Below are 22,780 nucleotides of genomic sequence, written 5' to 3'. Positions count from 1 at the left end.
TTTTGGTGGAGGAGCTTCTCTAATTGCATCTTGAGAAATGTGCATAGAGTGCTGTTTGAGAGCTTATATGTCTGAAAAAGACATTATTTTATTTGATAGCTTGGCTGGGTATAAAATTCTATAAAATTCATTTTTCTGCAGAATTACTTCTAGCTTCTAGCGTTATCATTGAGAAGATTAATGGTCATTCTGATTTTTCATTAGAATCTAACCAATTTTTCACTCTCTAGAAGCTTTAGAATTTTTTCTTTGATTCCAATATTCTTAAATTTCACAATGATATGTTTTGACTGATATATTTTATTCATTTTACTGGACATTTGATAGGAACTTTTATCTCACAATGACTTTCAGTTTGAAATTTTCTTAAATTACTTTTTGATAATTCCATTTACTGTTTTCTTTTTATCTCTTTCTATGACTCATAGTGTTTGGATATTGTACTTCCTGGCTTGATCCTTAAAGTTCCTTGCCCTTTCTCTCTTATTTTTTGTCATTTTATTGTCCTTTGGAATGTTTAATCAAATTTTCCTTCCAACCTTCTTACTGGATTTTTAATTTATAACATAATATTTTTAATTGCTAAGACTCTTTTGTTGTATGAATGCACCATTTCAAAACAGCATCCTGCTTCCTATTTACAATATATTCTCTTTGCTCTCTGATAGTTTTTGTCTTCTTATCTAATTTATGTTTTCTCCAATTACTTCAATCTCTTTGTTTTTAGTCTCGGCCTTTCATGTTAGAGACTTTCTTTAAAAGATGATGGTTGGCTGTTCATTTATATTTAAAATTGGAGCCCTAAAAAGCTGAATGAGACTCTGTATTGTGGGTGGCGTTTCAAGACCATTAGCTCACTTGTAGGATTATCAGGCTGAGCTGTTTGTTGGATAATCCTAATATCAGCGTCTTTAAATCTTTTCTTTTGGCTTGTCAGATGTTTTCAGAGAAGAATCTTCTAAGATCCTGCACAGTGTTCTGGGGACCTAGTGATGGAAGAGGGCCATGAGCTGTAGCAGAGGGCTTCAACATTTAGTATTTAGTCCTCCTTCTTTCAAAATGATTGCTGTCCTCAACTGTGCCATGTATCCCACACTTCAGAGACCTTCTGTTTTTGCTGTCTCTAGAGTATAAACCACAAATTTCTGCTGAGGGAAAGAGGGGTTAATTATCTGATCACACAAAGTAAGCATTAGGATTTGGGCGGGGGAGCAGGGAGGATTTGGATTTGCGTCTATCTGACTCCTAGACTTTTGTATTCCCCTTTACTCCCAAATCATAAACCCCTGCTACTTCTAATTCTTGCGACTTTGTGGTTCTATTTTAGAAAATGGGCTACTACTTAGCTTGCTCACTTAGGACAGAGCTAGCTGTCCTAGACCTGCTAGGTCAGTTTTCTTTCCTCTTTCTGTTTTCTAACTCACAACATTTGATGGCTTTCATTTTCCCTCCAATTATCCTTTCCTTCTTGGGTCTCCTTCCTATATGTTAGTTAGTGGGGATCCATAAAAAGTACAGGAAGACATGTGTGTTTAATATCTGCTATCTTTAAGCTGTATTTGACATATATATATATATATTTGATTCCAATATTCTTAAATTTCACAATTATATGTTTTGATTAATATATTTTATTCATTTTGCTGCACACTTGATAGGAAGTTTTATCTCACAATGACTTTCAGTTTAAAATTTTCTTAAATTACTTTAAAATATATATATATTTTAAACTTGGAACCAAGATCAACATATATATTTTACTGACAAAATGTTCCAATATGTAATTTGCTCTCTTAATGATTACTTTTTTTTAAGTAAGGAAGCTAAGGAAGCTACAGCAGTAATTCTTGAGGCATATTAGAACATTTCTTACTGACAAAATACTTTTCAACCAACTATTATAGGAATATGGTTCAACTGAAATTGTAGTGGCATAATTTACAAAGATAAAACTGTCTCTTTTAGGGAATGCAGTGAATTTCAAAAGTAAACGAGGGAATGTGAAAGGAATGAGGTAAACTGTGAATACCCATGGTAGAAGAACACTAGGAGATAAAACCCTAGACCAGGTTGAACTGGGAATGATGCTTTATCAGAAGCAGCGTGCCTGGACATAGAATCCAAATTGTTTTTGAGTGGGGAGCCCAGAGCCAAAATTGATTTTCCTATTCTAAGACTGAGTCACAATGCTAGGAAATTAGAAAGATAAATTTAAAATAGCTCAGAATCAGGATTAAGAACAGCAAAAGAGGACTTGACAATTTCTCTTTTTAAAAATGCTATGAGCATGTTTGTGTTTATGGGAAAGATTTAAAGGTTGAAAACATCCAATATTGTTAAAATTGTGAAGAAATAGGCAATTTCATTTACTGTTGCAGAGTATAGAATTATTAAATAGTAATTGGTAACTATTTATTAAAATTATAAATGTGGATTTAGTTTGACTCAACATTTCAACTCCTACAAATAATCCTTTAGGAAAGACTGAAAAGTAATGTACAAGGATGTTCATTGCATCATTGCTTGTAATAGCGAAAACTGAACACAACCAAAATGTTCATTATAGGGGATTATTTCAATTCATGGTGCTACAGACCCAAATATAACTAGTCTTTTGTGGTCCGCTTTTATATAATTCAAAAGAAACTAATTTAATATCTCTCAAAGAACATTGAAAGAGACCTAATTCATAACCTATAACTCCATTTATAATTTATCCTTGTTTTACAGCCTTTTATTGATATATGGAACACCATATATCAGGCAAAAGACATAAAGTCAATTAAAATATATGTATACAATGATATCTAAAATATGTTGTTCAACTTTTTACCAAAATGTTATCAAATAGAATATATGGTATAATTTCATTAATGTTTAAAAAATATAAAGGCTTCCAGCTTTGAGTAATGGCAGAGTAGTTAGTATCAGACTAAACCTTCCACTGCTTATGAACTCATTCTCTCTCTCTCTCTCTTTCTCTCTCTCTCTCTCTCTCTCCCTCTCTCCCTCTCTCTCTGTCTCTCTCTGTTTCTCTCTCTCACACACACACACATGCACAAGAAGGACCAAAAATAGGTACAAACTGGAGGAGATATAATACATATTTAACTGGTTTTTTACCTGCAGACATCCACCACCTGCAGAACAAGTACTTATTCAACTAAAGAATTAGAGGCTTGAGTACAGGGCTGCCAGAGCAACTGGAAATTGAAGTGGGTTGTTGGGGGATCCCAGGAGGTTAGGAGTAATAGAACGGGGAGGTCCCAGAATTATGTACAAAATCTTCTCAAAACCTTGGCTGACTCTTTAACCACAAATGTGCAGGGCAAGACTCCAAAGAGCATAGCAGAAAACATCAGCTGGAAGGCTAAGCAGAGATTTCAGCAGCTGCCTAGTACTGGAGAGATACAGTTTGAAGTTAAAATCTCACCAAATTAGTGGGACTTGATAAACATCTCTTGAATTCCATCAGTATGCCAGAAGCATCATGCCCTAGATATGAGGATCATATCCCAAAACTCAGAGTTATATCCTAGGAGTAAGAGCAAAAATTAAATATAACTAGCTTAATAAAGCCTAGAAACAAGCCTACACAGGATTAAAGTTATCCACAAGAAATTTACTTGCCTACTAGAACAAAACCAAATACTAATCTGATGAAAATGACAGAATTTAGAGTTTCTACATTGTCCAGCATACAATAAAAATTACCAGACATGTAAAGAAGCAGAAATATATGACAATAATAGAAAGAGAGAGAGAAACTGCAGAAAAAAAAGGATACCTACAAACAAAGCAGGTATTGGAATTAGCATATAAGGACTTTAAAATTACTATTGTAAATATGTGACAGAATTTATAGGAAACAATAGGTGTAATGTGTGGAGACATGAGGATTTCAGAAAAGAGATGAAAATGCTGAAAAAGAACCAAATGGAAATCAGAACTAAAAAAATGCAATCTCAGAACTGAAAAATACAATATCTGAAATAAAAAGTACAATACCTGAAAAAATTATGGATGGGATCAACATCAGTTTGAAAACAATAGAAGGAAAGATCAGAGAACTTGAAGAAAAGCCAATGAAAATCACCAACTGAAGGAGAAGAATATTTGAAAAGAAATTAACAGAGCCTTCCTTACCAATAGGGAAATACTAAGCAATCTAACATACGTGTTATTCAGGAGAAAAGAGAATTAATGAGGCAAAAAATATTTAAGGAGACTTGGCTGAAAATTTTCCAAATTTGGATAATAATATCAATTTATGAATCTAAGAAGCCCAGTATACCTCAAACAGAAAAAAAAATAGAAATTCATATCTAGGCGCATAATTGACAAATCACTGAAAACCAAGGATAAAGAAAAAAATCTTTAAAACAGCCTGATAAAAGACACATTTTATACATGGAAATAAAGACAAGCGTCACTGAAAATGATTCATCAGAAATAATGAATGATTTACAGGTGGGAGCAGGACTTCCCAGGCCCTCTCCCAAGTAAAATAGCAATTTAACTGGTGAAAACTATTTTTTAAAAAATCATTCCAAGTCTCTGGAAATTGTCCTAAAGACATACAACATACAACACATGGAGAAGTATTTATTCAAGAAAATCTGCTAAATATTGGTAAGAACACTGACAGTCTGTGGCACCTGAACCATGATCTGCTCATTCCATTTCCTCACCTCTCCTCAGGTCTGTGTTATGGAAGCTCTACCCTGAGAATGTGCAACTAAGAAAATGAGGAGGGGACCTTCCTCTCCCTTAAGTTCCCAGTCTGGGGCTACAGTTTTACCCTCAGAAGGGCAGGCTACTGACATTTTTTTTGTCCATCCCAGCCCTGTGTTGTAGGAGCTCTCTTCCTGGTAGGCATGGCCAAGAAGAACACGTCTTGCTTCCCCCATCGTGCACCGCCACCAGTAGTGTGGAAGCTCTGCCCCAAGTGCAGCACCCAAGAGTACTGGGGCTCCAAACACCTACACTCCAGCCAGCTCATAGGGTGGAGGTTTCACGCTGAGATGGGCAAGCCAAGAAGACCAGGGACTGCCACTCCTCCTCAAAGCCCATTATAGAGTAGGAATGTCACCCCGGGAAAAGCAGATCCCAACCCCAAACTCCTTTTGAGTGGCACCGGTTTCTTCCCAGAGAGAAAGGCAGGCCACGGATCAACCCCACATATCTGCCTGAGGGGACTGATTATTTGGAAGAGAAAATGGAGAACACCATGTCTAAAGCTATTGTGAAATGGAAATGATAGTGGACAACAATTAAAAGGAGTCTGGTAGCTCTGACATAGGCAAAATGGGAGCACAGATGTTTTCAAACAAATGAAAAGACAAGACTCAACTACATGCCGTATACAAGAGATACACTATGAATGTAAAAGCAAACAAGTCAGAAATTCAGAATCTTTAATGGGATGTATCTGTATACCTCTCTTTCAGTATTCTTGCTTGGCACATAGTGGTTCCAGAATTATTGGGTTTTAAATTTTAACCTAATGACTTAATATTTATTTATTTACTTAGGCTAGTCAAGTGATACAGTGGGTGTTTCTCTACTAATGACTCCCTGTCATCTTATCCATGCTGTCCTATAATTGTTTAAAATAATGTCAATCTTTATTTATCCTGCCTCACATTAAATGGAAACATTTAAAAAAATTTTTGTGGGTACACAGTAGGTAGTAGGATAGGTATATATGTAGGTAATGGGGTATTCATCCCCTCAAGCCTTTCTCTTTTGAGTTACAAACAATCTGATTACACTTTCTAAGTTATTTTAAAATATACAATTAAGTTATTATTGACTATAGTCACCCTGTTTTGATATCAAATAGTGGGTCTTATTCATTCTTTCTGTTTTTTTGTGTCCATTAACTATCCTTCACCTCTCCCGCAGCTCCCCATGACCTTCCCAGCCTCTGGTTACCATCCTTCTATTCTCTATGTCCAGGAGTTTAATTGTTTTGATTTTTAGAACCCACAAATAAATGAGAACATGCAATGTTGGTCTTTCTGTGACTGATTTCACTTCATAGTGATCTCTGGCTTCATCCATGTTGCAAATGATTGGATTTGCATTATTTTTTATTGCTGAATAGTACTCTATTGTGTATATGTACCACATTTTCTTTATCCATTCATCTGTTGATGGACACTTAAGTTGCTTACAAATGTTAGCTATTGTAAACAGTGCTGCAACAAACATAGGAGTGCAAATATCTCTTCGATATATGGATTTTCTTTCTTTTGGGTATATCCCTAGCAGTGGGGTTGCTGGATCATACGGTAGCTCAATTTTTAGCTTTTGAGGAACCTCCAAACTATTCTCCATAGTGGTTGTACTAATTCACATGCCCACCAACACTGTATGAGTGTTCCCTTTTCTTCGCATACTGGCCAACATTTGTTATTGCCTGTCTTTTGGATATAAGCCATTTTAACTGGGATGAGATGATATCTTATTGTAGTTTAAATTTGTATTTCTCTGGTGATCAATAATGTTGAGCACCTTTTCATATGCCTGTTTGCCATTTGTATGTTTTCTGTTGAGAAATGTCTATTCAAGTCTTTGCCCATTTTTTGAATGGATTATTAGATTTTTCCTGTAGAATTGAAATCCTTATATATTCTGGTTATTAATCCCTTGTCAGATGGGTAGTTTGCAAATATTTTCTCTCATTCTCTGGATTGTCTCTTCACGTTGTTAATTGTCTCATTTGCTGTGCAGAAGCTCTTTAACTTGATGTGGTATCATTTGTGCATGTTTACTTTGGTTGCCTTTGCTTGTGGGATATTGCTCAATAAATTTTTGCCCAGGCCAATGTTCTAGAGATTTTCCCCAATGTTTTCTTGTAGTAGAAAACATAGTTCAAGGTCTTCGATTTAAGTCTTTAATCCATTTTTATTTGATTTCTGTATATGGCTAGAGATAGGGGTCTAGTTTCACTCCTGTGCATTTGGATATCCAGTTTTCCTAACATCATTTGTTGAAGAGACTATCTTTTCCCCAGTGTATATTCTTGGCACCTTTGTCAAAAAATGTTTTCATGCTAGGTGTGTGGATTTGTTTCTGGGTTCTCTATTCTGTTCCATTGGTCTATGTGTCTGTTTTTATGCTGGTACCATACTGTTTTGGTTACTATAGCTCTGTAGTATAATTTGAAAGCAGATAATGTGATTCCTCTAGTTTTGTTCTTTTTGCTTAAGATATCTTTGACTATTCTGGCTCTTTTTGTAGTTCTATATAAATTTTTGGATTGTTTGTTCTATTTCTGTGAAGAATATCATTGGTATTTTGATAGAGTTTGCATTGAATCTGTAGATTGCTTTGGGTAGTATGAATATTTTAACAATATTGATTTTCCCAATCTATATTGGGAGAACATAGAATATTTTTATATGTTATTTAGAATATTTTTCTCTTTTTTTGGTGTCCTCTTCAGTTTCTTTCATAAGTGTTTTATAGTTTTCATTATAAACATCTTTTGCTTCTTTGGTTAAGTTAATTTCTGGATGTTTAATTTTATGTGTGGACACTGTAAATGGGATTACTTTTTTCATTTCTTCTTCAGATTGCTCACTATTGGCATATAGAAATGCTACTGATTTTTGTATGTTGATTTTGTATCCTGTAACTTTACTAAATTTGTTTATCAGTTCTGATAGTTTCTTTGTGGAGTCTTTAGGTTTTTCCAAATATAAGATTATGTTATCTGCAAACAAGGATAATTTGACTTCTTCCTTTCCAGTTTGGATGACATTTATATCTTCCTCTTGGCTTATTGCTCTAGCTAGGACTTCCACTACTATGTTTAATAACAGTGGTGAAAGTGGGCACATCCTTGTCCTGTTCTAGAGCATACAGGAAAGGCTTTAAGTTTTTCCACATTCAGTATTATACTATCTGTGGGTCTTTCATATCTGGCTTTCATTATGTTGAAGTATATTTCTTTTTTCCCCAGTTTTTTGAGGGTTTTTAATCATGAAGAGATGTTCAATTTTATTGCATGCATCAATTGAAATGATCATATAGTTTTTACCCTTCATTCTGTGGATATGATGTATCACATTGATTAATTTGCATATGTTGAACCATCCTTGCATCCCAGGGATAAATCCCATTTGATTGTGATGAATGCTCTTTCTAATGTATTGTTGAATTCGATTTGTTAGTATTTTGTTGAGGATTTTTACATAAATATCCACCAGAGATATTGACCTGTAGTTTTTTGTTTTTCATTTTATGTGTGTGTGTGTGTGTGTGTGTCTTTGTCTGGTTTTGGTATCAAGGTAATACTGACCTTGTAGAATGAGTTTGGAAGTAGTCTCTCCTCCTCTATTTTTCAGAATAGTTTGAGTAGGATTGGTATTAGTTCTTCTTTAAATGTTTGGTAGAATTCAGCAGTGAAGCCATTAGGTCCTGGGCTTTTCTTTACTGGGAGACTTGTTATTATATAAGGCTTCCATCTCATTACTTGTTATTGGTCTGTTAAGGTTTTGGGTTTGTTCCTGATTTAATTTTGGTAGGTTGTATTTTTCTAGGAATTTGTCCATTTCTTCTAAATTTTCCAATTTATTGGCATTTGGTGCTCATAGTAGCCACTAATGATCCTTTGAATTTCTGTTGTATGAGTTGTAATGTCTCCTTTTTCAATTCTGATTTTATTTATTTGCATCTTTTCTCTTTTCTTCTTAGTCTGGCTAAAGTTTTGTCAATTTTGTTTAACTTTTCTAAACACCAACTTTTTGTTTCATTGATATTTTGTATGTTTTTATTTCAGTTTCATTTATTTCTGTTCTGATCTTTATTATTTCTTTTCTTCTACCAATTTTGTTCTACCAATTTTGGGTTTGGTTTCCTCTTGCTTTTCTAGTTCTTTAAGATGCATTATTAGATTGCTCATTTGAAGTTTCCCTTTTTTTTTTTTTTTTATTTAAGCACTTATAGCTATAAGTTTCCCTCTTAGTACTGATTTTGCTGCATCCCATAGGTTTTGGTATCATTTGTTTCAATACATTTTTTAAATTTCCTTTTTAATTTCTTCATTGACTCACTGGTAATTCAGGAGTATATTGTTTAATATCCATGTATTTGTAAAGTTTCCAAAATTCCTCTTGTTATTGAGTTCTATTTTTATTCCATTGTGATGAGAGAATACGCTTGTCGTTATTTCAATTTTTTTCTTTTTTTTTTTTATTATACTTGAAGTTCTAGGGTACATGTGCATAACGTGCAGGTTTGTTACATATGTATATTTGTGCCATGTTGGTGTGCTGCACCCATCAACTCGTCAGCACCCATCAATTCATCATTTATATCATGTATAACTCCCCAATGCAATCCCTCCCCTCTCCCCCCTCCCCATGATAGGCCCCAGTGCGTGATGTTCCCCTTCCCGAGTCCAAGTGATCTCATTGTTCAGTTCCCACCTATGAGTGAGAACATGCGGTGTTTGGTTTTCTCTTCTTGTGATAGTTTGCTAAGAATGATGGTTTCCAGCTGCATCCATGTCCCTACAAAGGACGCAAACTCATCCTTTTTTATGGCTGCATAGTATTCCATGGTGTATATGTGCCACATTTTCTGAATCCAGTCTGTCACAGATGGACATTTGGGTTGATTCCAAGTCTTTGCTATTGTGAATAGTGCCGCAATAAACATACGTGTGCATGTGTCTTTGTAGTAGAATAATTTATAATCCTTTTGGTATATACCCAGTATCGGGATGGCTGGGTCATATGGTACATCTAGTTCTAGATCCTTGAGGAATTGCCATACTGTTTTCCATAATGGTTGAACTAGTTTACAATCCCACCAACAGTGTAAAAGTGTTCCTATTTCTCCACATCCTCTCCAACAACTGTTGTTTCCTGATTTTTTAATGATTGCCATTCTAACTGGTGTGAGATGGTATCTCATTGTGGTTTTGATTTGCATTTCTCTGATGGTGAGTGATGATGAGCATTTTTTCATGTGTCTGTTGGCTGTATGAATGTCTTCTTTTGAGAAATGTCTGTTCATATCCTTTCCCCACTTTTTGATGGGGTTGTTTGTTTTTTTCTTGTATATTTCAATTTTTTTTAATGTTGTAAGACTTGTTTTGTGACCTAACATATGGCCTGTCCTTGAGAATGATCCATGTACTAAGGAAAAAAATGTGTATTCTGTAGCCATTGGATGAAATGTTCTGTAAATATTTACTAGATCTATTTGATCTATAGTGCAGATTAAGTCTGGTATTTCTTTGTTGATTTTCTGTCTGGAAGATCTGTCCAATGCTGAAAGTGGAGTGTTGAAGTCTCTAGCTGTTGCTGTATTATAACCTATCTCTCTCTTCAGTTCTAATATTTGTTTTATATATCTGGATGCTTCAATGTTTGAGTCATATGTATTTAAAATTGTTATATACTCTCGCTGAATTGACCCCTTTAACATTATATAGTGACCTTCTTTGTTTCTTCTTATAATTTTGGGCTTGAAAGCTATTTTGTCTGATGGCACTATAGCAACTCCTGCTGATTTTCGGGTTTTTTTTTTTCCATCCCTTTATTTTCAGTCTATGTGTGTCTTTATAGGTGAAGTGTATTTCTTGTAGGCAACAGATTAATGGGTCTTGTTTTCTTCATCCACTCATCCAGTCTATGTCTTTTGATTAAAGAATTTAGTCTATTTACATTCAATGTTTTTAATTGATAAATAAAGACTTATTTCTCTCACTTTGTTATTTGTTTTCTGGTTGTTTTGTGGTCTTCTCTTCCATCTTTCTATCCTTCCTGTCTTCCTTTAGTGAAGGTGATTTTCTCTGGTGGTAAGATTTGGTTTCTTGCTTTTTATTTTTGTGTCTCCATTATACGTTTTTTTGGTTTGAGGTTACCACAAAGCTTGCAGATACTCTTATGTACCATTATTTTAACCTGATAACAACACTGTTTGCATAAACAAACACACAAACAATCAAAGAGAACACTAATAAAATCTCTGCACCTTAACTTTGTCCCCATGCTTTTTAACTTTTTGTTGTTTCTATTTATATCTTATTTTACTGATGTCTTGAAATGCTGTTGTCGTTATTATTCTTTATTGGTTCATCATTTAGTCTTTCTATTCAGGATAAGAGTAGTTTACATATCACAATTACAGTGTTAAAATAGTCTGTATTTTTCTGTGTACTCAACATTACTGGTAAGTTTTGTACTTTCAGGTGATTACTTAGTAATGTTCTTTTCTTTCTGATTGAAGTATTCCCTTTAGCATTTCTTATAGAACAGGTCTGGTGTTGATGAAATCCCCCAGCTATTATTTGTCTGGGAATGTTTTTATTTCTCTTTCATATTTGAAGGATATTTTTGCCAAATATACTATTCTAGGGTAAAAGTTTATTTTCTTCTTTCAGCACTTTAAATATGTCATGTAATTCTCTCCTGGCCTATTTCTCTTTTCAGTTTCCACTGAAAAGTCTGCTGCCACACATAGTGGAGCTCCATTGTACTTTGTTTCTTTTCTCTTGCTGCTTTTAGGATCCGTTCTTTATTCTTGACCTTTGGGAGTTTGATTATTAAATGCCCTGAGGTAGTCTTCTTTAGGTTAAATCTGCTTGGTATTCTATAACCTTCTTGTACTTGAATGTTGATATCTTTCTCTAGGTTTTGGAAGTTCTCTGATATTATTCATTTGAATAAACTTTCTAACCCTATCTCTTTCTCTACCTCCTCTTTATGGCCAATAACTCTTAGATTTGTCCTTTTGAAGCTATTTTTTAGATCCTATAGGTGTGCTTCATTGTTATTCATTTCTCTTTTGTCTCTTCTGACTGTATTTTCTAATAGCCTGTCTTCAACCTCACCAATTCTTTCTTCTGCTTGATCCATTATGCTATTAAAGGACTCTAATGCATTCTTTAGTATACCAGTTGCATTTTTCAGCTTCAGAATTTTTGCTTAATTCTTCTTAATTATTTCAATCTCATTGTTAAGTTTATCTGATAGAATTCTGAATTCCTTCCCTGTGTTATCTTGAATTTCTTTGAGTATCCTCAACACAGCTATTTTGATTTTTCTGTCTAAAAAGTCACATATCTCCATTTTTCCAGGGTTGGTCCCTGGTGGCTTATTTAGTTCATTTGGTGAGGTCATGTTTCCCTGAATGGTGTTCATAGTGGTAGATGTTCTTTAGTGTCTGGCCATTGAAGAGTGAGGTATTTATTATAGTCCTCACTGGGCTTTTTTGTAGCTGTCTTTCTTGGAAAGGCTTTTCAGATATTTGAAAGAACAAGAACCTGGGCATTGTGATCTAAGCTGTATCTGCTTCACTGGGCACCCCAAGCCCAGTAACACTGTGGTTTTTGCAGACTCATAGAAGTACTGCCTTGATGGCCTTGGACAAGATCTGGGAGAATTATCTGGAGTACCAGGCAGAGACTCTTGTTCTCTTCTCATACTTACTCCCAGACAAACAGAATCTGTCTTTGTTTGGAGCCACCTAAAGCTGGAGTGTAGTGACACAAGAACCTCTGTGGCCACCACCACTATGACTGCTCTGGATCACACCTGAAGCCAGCACAGCACTGGATCTCACCAAAGGCCTGCTATAGCCACTCCCTAGCTACTGCCTATGTTCACTCAAGGCCCTAGGGCTCTTCGATCAGTTGATACCTAAGCCAGCCAGGCCTGTGACCTTCCCTTCAGGGTGGCAAGGTCCCCCAGGCACCAGGTGGGTCCAGAGGTGCTGTACAGGAGTCAGGGAATATAGTCAAAACCCTTAGAAGTCTACCTGGTGTTCTATTGTACTGCAGCTGAGCTGGTACTCAAACCACAAGGTGCAGATCAATGCACAAGATGCAGTCCTTCCTCCTCTGCCTTCCCTTTTCCAAAGGGAGAGGAGCGTCACTCTGTAGCCACTACCACTCCGGGCCAGAAGGAGTACTGCCACACTACCACCAATGTTCTCTTAAGGCCCAAGGGCTCTTAAGTCAGCTTATAGTGAATGCTGCCTGGCCTGGAACTCACTCTTTAGGGCCATGTGCTCCTCTCTGGCCCAGGACAGGTCCAGAAATGCCATCCAAAAGTCAAGTCCTGGAGTCGAGGGCTCCAAGAGGCGGCTTAGTACTCTATCCCCCTGTGGCTGTGCTAGTACCTAAGTTGCAAGACAGAGTTCCCTTTGCTTTTCCCTCTGCTTTTCTCAAGCAGAAGGAGTTTTGCCCCACAACCACCACAAATGGTAATGTCCTGAGTCTCACCTGAAGCCAGCCAGTCTCAGAGACTCACTCAAGGCCCCCAACATTTTACCTGGGTGTTGCTGCTGGTTATTTAGGGCCCAAGGGCTCTTCAGTTAGTAGGTGATGAATGCTGCCAGGACTGTGTCCTTTCCTTCAAGTAAGGAAAGTACAGGAGTAAGTGTGGGAGGAGAACAAGAGTCTCTGCCTGGTTATCCAGATAATTCTCCCAGATTTTGTCCAAGACCATCAAGGCGATACCTCTACGAGTCTGCAAGAACCACAGTGTTACTGGGGAGTGGGTTCCCTCCTGGGCCAGGGTATGTCTAGAAATGTCATCTGGGAGCTAGGATCTGGAATGAAGGCCTTAGGACCCTGATCATTGCCCTCTGCTGCTGTGGCTGAGCTGGTATCCAAGATGCAAGATGCAGTACTCCCCACTCTTCCCTCTTCTCTCCCGAATCAGAAGGAAGGGGTATCTTTTGAAACCATGAGCTGTGTAGCCTGGGCTAGGGTAGGGGTTATGCCAGCACTCCCTTGGATGTCCCAGCTGGTGTCTCAGTAGGTCACATGCCCCACCCCCAGTCCACTCTCTTTAGGCCTTGTTCAGCACTAGGATTCGCTCAGTCTTCCAGTCCTTATGGCCTAGACTGCCTTTTAAGTTTATTTAGAAACACAGCACTGTAGCCCATGGTGGTGAGGTTTGCGGGATCTCAAGTTCTGACCACTGGGATCACGAATTTCCTCTGGCTAGGGCTGGTTTAAATGCTTCCTCTGTGACTGGGCATTAGCTGAGTTTGGTCCTGTTTCCCTTTCTGCTCTAACCTGACAGCACAGTGGGGAATGGTGACATCGGCAATTCAAGACTGTTTTTTCTATCTCTTCAGTGGCCCTTTCATCAATATGAAGATAAAACCAGGTACTATGAGGGCTCACCTGATTTTTGGTTCTGATGAAGGTGTTTTATTTCTGTGTAGATAATTGTTAAATTGGTGTCCTTGCTGGGGGGGAAGATAGGTGGCACTTTGTATTTTGCCATCTTGCTCTGCCTCCAAAATCTCCCACAATTTTTATTAAGCAGATTTTTTTCTTCTGAATCTTCTATATTATTTATTTTTTTCCTCATAATTTTTTTCTCTAGCTTTTTGCACTATGTTCAGGGAGAATACCTTGATTTGGTCTTCCAAATCACTAGTTCTCTTTTCAACTGTATCTGTTCTGTACTTCATTTCTGGTATTGAGTTTCTATAATTTGTTAATCATATTTTTAGTTTTTAAAGATTTCTTTCTTTTTCTCCAATTGCTGCTTTTTCTACAGCTCTTTTTTTTATGGATTTAATACGGATTTTATCTCAGGGAACTTAATAAAATTACTTGAACGTTCTCTTTGGCTGCCTGCATTTGCTGCCTCCTTAGAATTTAATTCTGTACTCATTCAGCTTTCAGGCTATGAGGTTGGTTCTAAGGTCTGGTGATTCTCAGTTATTCCTTTGCAAATGTAAATTGACCTGCATTGGTAACTGGTCTCCTTTCCTCACCAGTTGTTTTGGTTTCCTTCCAACATCTCTTGCCCTGTCCGCCCACTAAATGTGGTGACTAACTGTAACACGTGTTGTACTCCAAAGTTCATGGGCAGGCGGGGGAGGCCAGCAGGTTGGCCTCAAATAAACAAGTAGGAAAAGTTACCTTTTAGCACCTCAGGGCATTTTACACCTGTCCCCAGTTGTGTCTTTCCTTAATTAACAGTTCAATAATAACTGGAGCAATGCTCCACTTTTCTGTCACCCCAGTTCTTATTCTAAGGATCTCCCATGACTGATCCTTTACTCAGAAAGCCTGGGAGCAAACACAATAACTAGCTGCTCTATGTGCCACTGGGAGAGGTGGGGCACTGGCCTGGCACTTCGTCTATCTGGTCAAGCATCCTGCAATACACTTCTTCCCTGTCCTGTTGACCTTGGGCTTAGTTTTCTCTTGAGAAAATTAGCATATTCAGATTTTACAGTAATATCAAACACCTACTCTATGCCAGGAGCTATGCAAGGCAGAAATAATACAGTAATGAATACAACAGATGGTGACTTGTCCCAGTGAAGTTTACAGGCTCGAGAATTATTTATCCAGCAGCTCCGCCCTTCAGTGTGGTGGACTGTGTGTTTCTCAGTGCTTTGGTATTCCTGTCAGCCTGCTGCCATTCAGAAATTCTTCAGCTCCCCTCAACTGGCATTTTCTAGGTAATGCCTAGGACTTAGTCTTATCTCATGGATCACATTTCACTGAGATCTGGAAAGGTGGAAGCATGCAGGTTCAGTGCACCACCTTGAACCAACCCTTTTTTTTTTTTTCCTTCAAGTGGAAGAGGAAGAGCTAGTGGAGTTCAGATGTCCTTTATGACTCTGTAAACAGAAGAGGTCATTTCCACTCCACGAAGAAAGGCTTTGAGTACAATTATTCCTACTTGGTCCTGGCTCTGTAACTGGAGTTTCTTTGGAGATTGGCAGGAGAAATCAGAGTCCTAGTCATATTCTAACATCAGGGAGCAAGTCTAGGGATGGAACTGCACAGTTCACCATCTTGCTTTTTCATTTTGCTGCTTCTAACATTTTTCATGATCCCCTAATCAGTGTGACTTTTAAAAATATGGTTTGGAAGGTGCCACTTTTGGAGCATGAGAACAGAAGAGCATCTCATCCCCTCACTCTCCCCCATACATCCCAACCCCTACCATGCTTCGAAAGAAGAACTGTCTCTACCAATTTTGCTTCACTCCCTGATGTCTGAAGATCAGTCAGATAGGTGAATTTCTTTAGGTCTTCTTTGGAACCCAAAAGATCTCTTTCTGCCTTTTAGTTGCTCCCGAGCTTTGACAGAAAACTCTATTTTCGGTACTTTTTCTAGTTGACCTTTGTTGATAAGTTCCTTCCCCCACTCTGGTTTCAGTAGATTTGTTTTTGTTAGAACCAAACTGAGTGAAAGGCTTTCCTTTTCAGAAATAAGGACAAACACCCCACTAGGCAGCTTGTTTAGCCACCCTTAGGCAAACACCAAATTGAGCATTTAGCAATTTCTTTTTTGAAGCTGGAGGGAAGGGTCCGAGAAAGCCAACTCCCAGTTCCAAGAAAGTGTAGACACTATTTGTGTACTTTTCTTTAGATGGTTGTCATTTTTAACCAAGTAGCTACACTGTCAACCTCTGACACCTCTGTGACCACATCTAGGTGACAAAGTCAATCAAACCACCCTTGGCCTACCTGCCCCAAAGCAACAAAGATCTTATCTTCCGACGAGGATTTAAGAAAGACTAAGTCATCCTGACAAGGAGGAAGTTAACAAAGGTTCAGGCAGCACTATTTTTTTTTTTTTTTTTTTGGCAGCAGCGGTATTACTGTGGCTGGTTTCTTCTAGCACACAAAAAAGATTGTGGCTAATAGATATGTTAGAGCTTTTTAGAAACACATCCTATTTTTTGTGTGTTCTGCGGCTCTCAAAAAAAAAAAACAAACAAACAAAAAACAAGGGGGGAAATCAATCCTTTGCAGCTTCCAAGAAAATGGTTTTTCTTTTCTTCTTTTTGTTTGTCACACATCTAAATCCTAGAATCATTTAGAAAGAGGGAGGGATGAACGTTTTCAAAAGAATTGGCTCCCTCACTCCACACATGCAGTTACAAGCATGTGAAGAAGAGAAGGGAAAGTACTATTGGCATGCCTGGGTCACAATTTGGACTTTTGATTTAAGTAGAGAAGATGCGTACTCTATAGTCAACATTTATTATGTAAAGTTGCCCCTGAGACTAATCCTCAGAAACTAGATAAATAGAACTGTGTGCTCTGACCAAGTGTCTCCCTTGGAGATTATCTCACGAGGATATGAAAACATTATACCCTACACCAAAGATGTGGGTGATTGAAATATATAGGCTGGGCGTGGTGGCTCATGCCTGTAATCCTAGCACTTTGGGAGGCTGAGGCAAGTGGATTACCAGAGGTCAGGAGTTTGAAGCTAACCTGGCCAACCTGGTGAAACCCCATCTCTACTAAAAATAGAAAAATTAGTTGGGCTTGGTGGTATGTGCCTGTAGTCCCAGCTACTTGGGAGGCAGAGGCAGAGAATCACTTAAATCCATAAGGCAGAGGTTGCAGTGAGCTGAAATCTTGCCACTGCACTCCAGCCTGGGCAACAGAGTAAGACTCCGTCTCAAAAAAAAAAAAAAAAGGCTTGGCATGGTGGCTCACACCTGTAATCCCAGCACTTCGGGAGTCTGAGGCAGGTGGGTCACAATGTCAGGAATTCAAGACCAGCCTGGCCAACATGGTGAAACCCCATCTCTACTAAAAATGCAAAAAATTAGCCAGGCATGGTGGCAGGTGCCTGTAATCCCAGTTACTCAGGAGGCTAAGGCAGGAGAATCACTTGAACCCGGAAAATGGAGGTTGCAGTGAGCCAAGTCTGCACCACTGCACTCCAACCTGGGTGACACAGCAAGACTCTGTCTCAAAAAAAAAAAGAAAAGAAAAATATATACATATTATACACACAAACACACACTCTCCCCCGACCCCCATGTGTGTGTGTGTCTTAAACACTCATACATACCTAAATTTGTATATAAAGATTTGTATAGAGGGCCTTGTTTTTGAAATACATCATGAATATAATGTCTATTTATACCTCTTTCTTCTTGTCTGGGTAACTCTCAATTTCTTCTCAATCACCTTTAAAATACATGTGGCCTCTTTCTGAGTTAATGTTTTTGAACTTTTCAATACCTATACATAAATCAACGGATCAACTTCTGAAGACAGCGCTGTCTTCAAGGGAGGGAGAGGGAATGCACAGGAAGAGGGAAGCAGGTTTCCTGGAGCCTTTGGCTCAATGTTAGGTCAAGCTTGAGATTCCAGAGTTAGGAGACACTACAGATGGAACTGGCCTTTGTGGTTTCCTTTCCATTCTCTTCCTTTCCTTTCCTTTCCATTTCCTTTCCATTCTGTGATTCTTAAGGGTACCCTCAGTCTTTGGAATTAACGTCTGACTGTCTCAGGGGACTGTGTCAATTGAGTAAAAACAGACCCAAAGTGGCAACACGAAGAGACTTGGAATTAATATCTCTTTGGGGCCAAAATATTCAGCATAATTAAGCACAATTTGATTAACGTGGGATGTAATTTAATTAGGCCTATGGACAAAGGAGGGAGAAAAGGTTCTCCACTGTGAAGACGAGATCACTCTATCGTACGTGCTGGAACTAAAATTATGAGGGCAAGTTTGAAGATAATATAAAAACCCATATTTAAGTCCAAGAGGTTTCTTAGACTTCTCTTTTATTTCCACACGTGGACTTATTCAGCAATCTATAGTGTCAATAAAATATAATGTAAACTGCTACATTTGGCTTTCTACCAAAAGAAATTCAAACCCTACACTTTTGACATTTAAAATATGAAGTATTACTATAAGCTACGTATAAAACTAAATTTCCTTCTTTCTTTTACTGAATAATCATTTATTGAGATAGTAATATGGGGTCTGGTACCACATAAGACATTAAGAATTTAAAGATAAGTAAGAAATAGTCCATCTCTGACCTCAAGGAGCGAGAAAGGCTGAGCATAGTGGCTCCTGTAATTACTCCTGTAATCTCAGCACTTTAAAAGGCCAAGGTAGGAGGATCACTTGAGGCCAGGGGTTTGACATCAGCCTGGGCAATATAGCAAGATCCCATCTCTAAAACAAACAAACAAAACACCACCTTACACTGGCATAGTGGCACATGCCTGCAGTCCTAGCTAATTGGAAGGCTGAGACTGGAGGATCTGTTAAGCCCAGGAGTCCTAGGCTGCAGTGAGCTAGGATCATACCACAGTACTTCAGCCTGGGTGACAGAGTGAGACCTTGTCTCTAAAACAATAAAATAAAATAAAAAGGAGCAAGGGAATGTCAAGCAATGATTCATAAAAGGACAATGAAGGGTACATTCTGAAAATGGAATCCCATAGGCCTCTCCAGGAGGCTTCTCAGGATGTGACAAAAGGATGATCCAAGAGAAAGAGCAGCCAAGATGGAGGCTGCAGAGTTCCAGCCTCAGAAGTAACACACTAGCACTTCTGCCACAGTTTTTTGATCATACAGATCAACACTGTCATGGGCAGGACGGGACTAAAAAAGGGTATGAATACCAGGAACGGAGGCTCATTGGGGACTGTCTGGGAAGGTTGGCTACCACAGTTCTCCAGAGACAGGCAGAGGACATAAGTCAAATAACAAAGTACTGCATTTTATTAACTGAGCCACCATCCAATAACCTCCATTACAAATTTTAACTAAAAATGAATAGAAGCCATAAGGCCTAAGCAGAATCTCCTACTTCTTCCTGAATCTAAACCTTGGGATCTTAGTACCTTCTTAGAAGGATGCATAGAGGAAAGATAACAAAATTGATAGAGACAGGAGACAGTCAGAGGTCCCTGGCGAAACCCCTCCTTCAAGCCTAAAACAGCCTGAAGGCTGAAAAACCCGACTGCTGGTCCCAGAAGAAGCCCACTATTTCCCGACTGATTCTTTCTGAGTAACGCCCACCTGCACACAGGAAGGACGGGGTGGAGGCTCGGGAAGTTCATGGAATTTGCAGCAAGGAGGAGCCTGGCCTCTCCTGTTCCTATGTGGTGACTTGGAATTCAATCTGTGAGGTGGGAATCCTGCTAGCAGGATTTTCTCTCACTTTGCAGATAATTATGTTCCCTTTTATCTTTTTGCCCAATAAATTCCTCTCCTCACCGTTCTATGTGTCCGTGAGCCTAATCTTTCCTGGTTGAGCGACAAGAACCTGGTTTTAGCTGAACTAAGGAGAAAATTCTGCAACCAAATGACAGAGAAAATAAAATGACTTATCTCCTTAGTCACTTGTATGAGGAGGTGGAGAATCAGAGAGGAGACTGAGTGCACTTGTCCACCCAACTGCATAGAGTGGCACAGATGGAGAACCATTCCTGAGTATGACATCTCTGTCTACTAACTACAAGCTTCTATCTCTGGTCCCAGACTCTGACCAATCAGATTAGCAACTCCTCTTCCCTTGGGTTGGGGGCAGGGATGCTAGGAAGAGGTGGGAATGACATGGGAGAAGGACGCTCAAGTCATTTCTCCTGTACAGAAGGTATTGTCTTCTCTGTTTTTCATATAAGGAAACTGAGATGTGGAAAGATTAACTGAAGTTTGGTGAGGCCTGTTTCCAAGAAACAGACCGGGACTGAAAATCCCAGTTTTAAATTCAGCCATAGTGGTCACATCAGGTCAAAGACACTGTAATTGCTGCTGACCTTGTGGTGAACTCCAGATTTATCTTTTAGGCATTTCTTCTATGTCACAGGTATTTGGGTTATCCATTAAACCAAAGATCCACTTAAAGAAATAGAAACATGGGAGGAAACTTGGAAACATTTTTTGTGATCTGTTCTTTGCAGAGATAAAGAAACTGACATCCCTGGGGAATGAAGCCTAGGTCCTCGTACCCCCCAACCCCAGTCTGGTGCTTTTTCCTCAGTGGCACAGTGGAAGGGTTGCTGAATATGTGTTTCCTCTGAGGCCGATTGGAACCTTCCTCTTCGCCAACTGAGTGAGAGGCAGGTGAGTGTCATGGAAAGAACAGTTCTTGGAGCTGGAAGCCCCCAGTGAAGTCCCAGCTCCATTCTGTATAATAAGCTTGTGTGATCTGGGTATACTCTCCTCAGTTTCTTCTTTTGAAAAATGGGTATAATGAAATTTGCCACCCTCTCAGGATGGTTGTAAGAATGAAAGAAGATACTAACTATGAAAGATCTCTGTAGGGCCAGGCGACAGTGGCTCAAACCTGTAATCTCAGCACTTTGGGAGGCCAAGGCAGGCAGATCACTTGAGGTCAGGAGTTTGAGACCAGCCTGGCCAACATGGCAAAACCCTGTCTCTACCAACAGTACAAAAATTAGCCGGGGATGGTGGCACGCACCTGTAATCCCAGCTACTCAGGAGGCTGAGGCAGATGAATTGCTTGAACCTAGGTGACAGAGGTTGTAGTGAGTCGAGATCATGCCATTACACTCCAGCCTGGGTGACAGAGGGAGACTCTGCCTCACATAAAATAAAATAAAGATCTCTGTAGGATCCCAGGTGCTGGGCAAAGGTAAGGAATCAGTCTTTGTATCTATAAGATATACAACTGCCAAGCTAAGATGGCCATGCCTCTAGCTGCTGCTGCTGCTGCTGCTTTTTTTTTTTTTTTTTTTTTTTTTGAGACAGAATCTTACTCTGTCACCCAGGCTGGAGTGCAGTCACACAGTCTTGGCTCATTGCAACCTCCACCTCCTGGGGTCAATCCTCCCACCTCAGCCCCCCAAATAGCTAGGACTACAGGTGCATGCCACTAAACCTGGCTAAGTTTTATATATTTTGCAGAAAAGGGGTTTTGCCATGTTGCCCAGGCTGGTCTCAAACTCTTGAGCTCAAGCGATCTGTCCACCTTGGCCTGCTTAAGTGCTGGGATTACGGGTGTGAACCACTGCGCCCAGCCTGCCTCTTGCTTCTTACATTTCACTGCCTGGAGGGTTTATCAACTCCCCACCCGCAGGCATTTCACTCCCTCCTCCTCGCATGATTTTGTTTCACCTGATGGTAGTTCAGCTGAATGCTGGAGACAGGCGGTTCAAGTAATGGGAGAGGTCAGTGACTCAGTCTTCTATGTGGGATGAGGTTTTCCCTTCCCCATGACCACAAGAATGAGCAGAATATGTGGATCTTACTTTGAAGGAACGAAAGCAAACAATCCTATCATTTAATAGGAGCTTTAAGAGCTTTAGCAGCATGGGTGAGTGTGGTCATCGAGACTGTCTGGCAACTGCCCCTGCTAACAGTGGAGATTTATTATCATAGAAAATCATTTCAATCTGCGGAGGTTCCAAAGGGACCATTATATGGTCGTGGGCATAATTAATAGCAGAACTGTTTGGGAAGGACACTACTATTTATTCACTGCCTACCATGCGCAAGACAGAGAGTAAGGTGGGAGGCTGGTGCCATTCTGATTGTGCAGAAGAGAAAGCTGAAGTTCAAGGAAGTTAGGTGGGTTGCCCATGGTTATGCTTATAAACGGTAGTGTGAAGACTTGAATCCAGATCTTTGCACTTCCTGTAGTGTAACACAGGGAGGGTTCAGTGCATTTTAAATCTGCTAGTTTATCTCTTTTGAAAATGAGAGAAAATGTGTGGGGAAATGAGAGAATTAAAATAGCTTCACCAATCATCCAAAGGTCACAAAGCCCCAGAATTTGGAAACCTTGGGGTAAAAGAGAGGTCAAAATGATGATTAAAAATGAAAAATCAAAGTCTCAGCTTCTCCTACCTCTTGACACCAGGCACAGATACACTTTTAATGACGGCCCTTTTTCAGACATTGCCATCAGCAGGAGATCTCAATGCCAGGGCCACTAATGAGTGGAAGGTAAGGAAGGTCACAACACAGAGGATGCAAAATAAGGATTTGAAGCCATGTCCGTCTGCAAGAAGAAATTAAGCAAAACTCAGAAAGTTA

The 22,780-nt window shown here is 39.0% G+C and overlaps 1 long non-coding RNA gene across 4 annotated transcripts in view; it reads left to right on the top strand.

Moving 5' to 3' along the window:
* Positions 1–22,780, top strand: part of LOC117089618 — a 47,185-nt gene that overhangs the window by 11,923 nt on the left and 12,482 nt on the right. For 3 of the 4 annotated variants that reach the window (XR_004439676.1, XR_004439674.1, XR_004439675.1), the window contains one exon: positions 20,683–20,845. The exons of the other annotated variant lie outside the window; for it this stretch is intronic. This is a non-coding gene — a long non-coding RNA (uncharacterized LOC117089618). The remainder of the gene's footprint in view (positions 1–20,682; positions 20,846–22,780) is intronic. 4 annotated transcript variants of the gene reach the window in all.

Source organism: Trachypithecus francoisi, unplaced genomic scaffold (assembly GCF_009764315.1).
Source record: "Trachypithecus francoisi isolate TF-2019V2 unplaced genomic scaffold, Tfra_2.0 Lachesis_group11, whole genome shotgun sequence".
Taxonomy (NCBI): Eukaryota; Metazoa; Chordata; class Mammalia; order Primates; family Cercopithecidae; genus Trachypithecus; species Trachypithecus francoisi.
The sequence above is the reverse complement of the archived record's forward strand: the minus strand, read 5'-3'. Positions and strand labels throughout refer to the sequence as shown.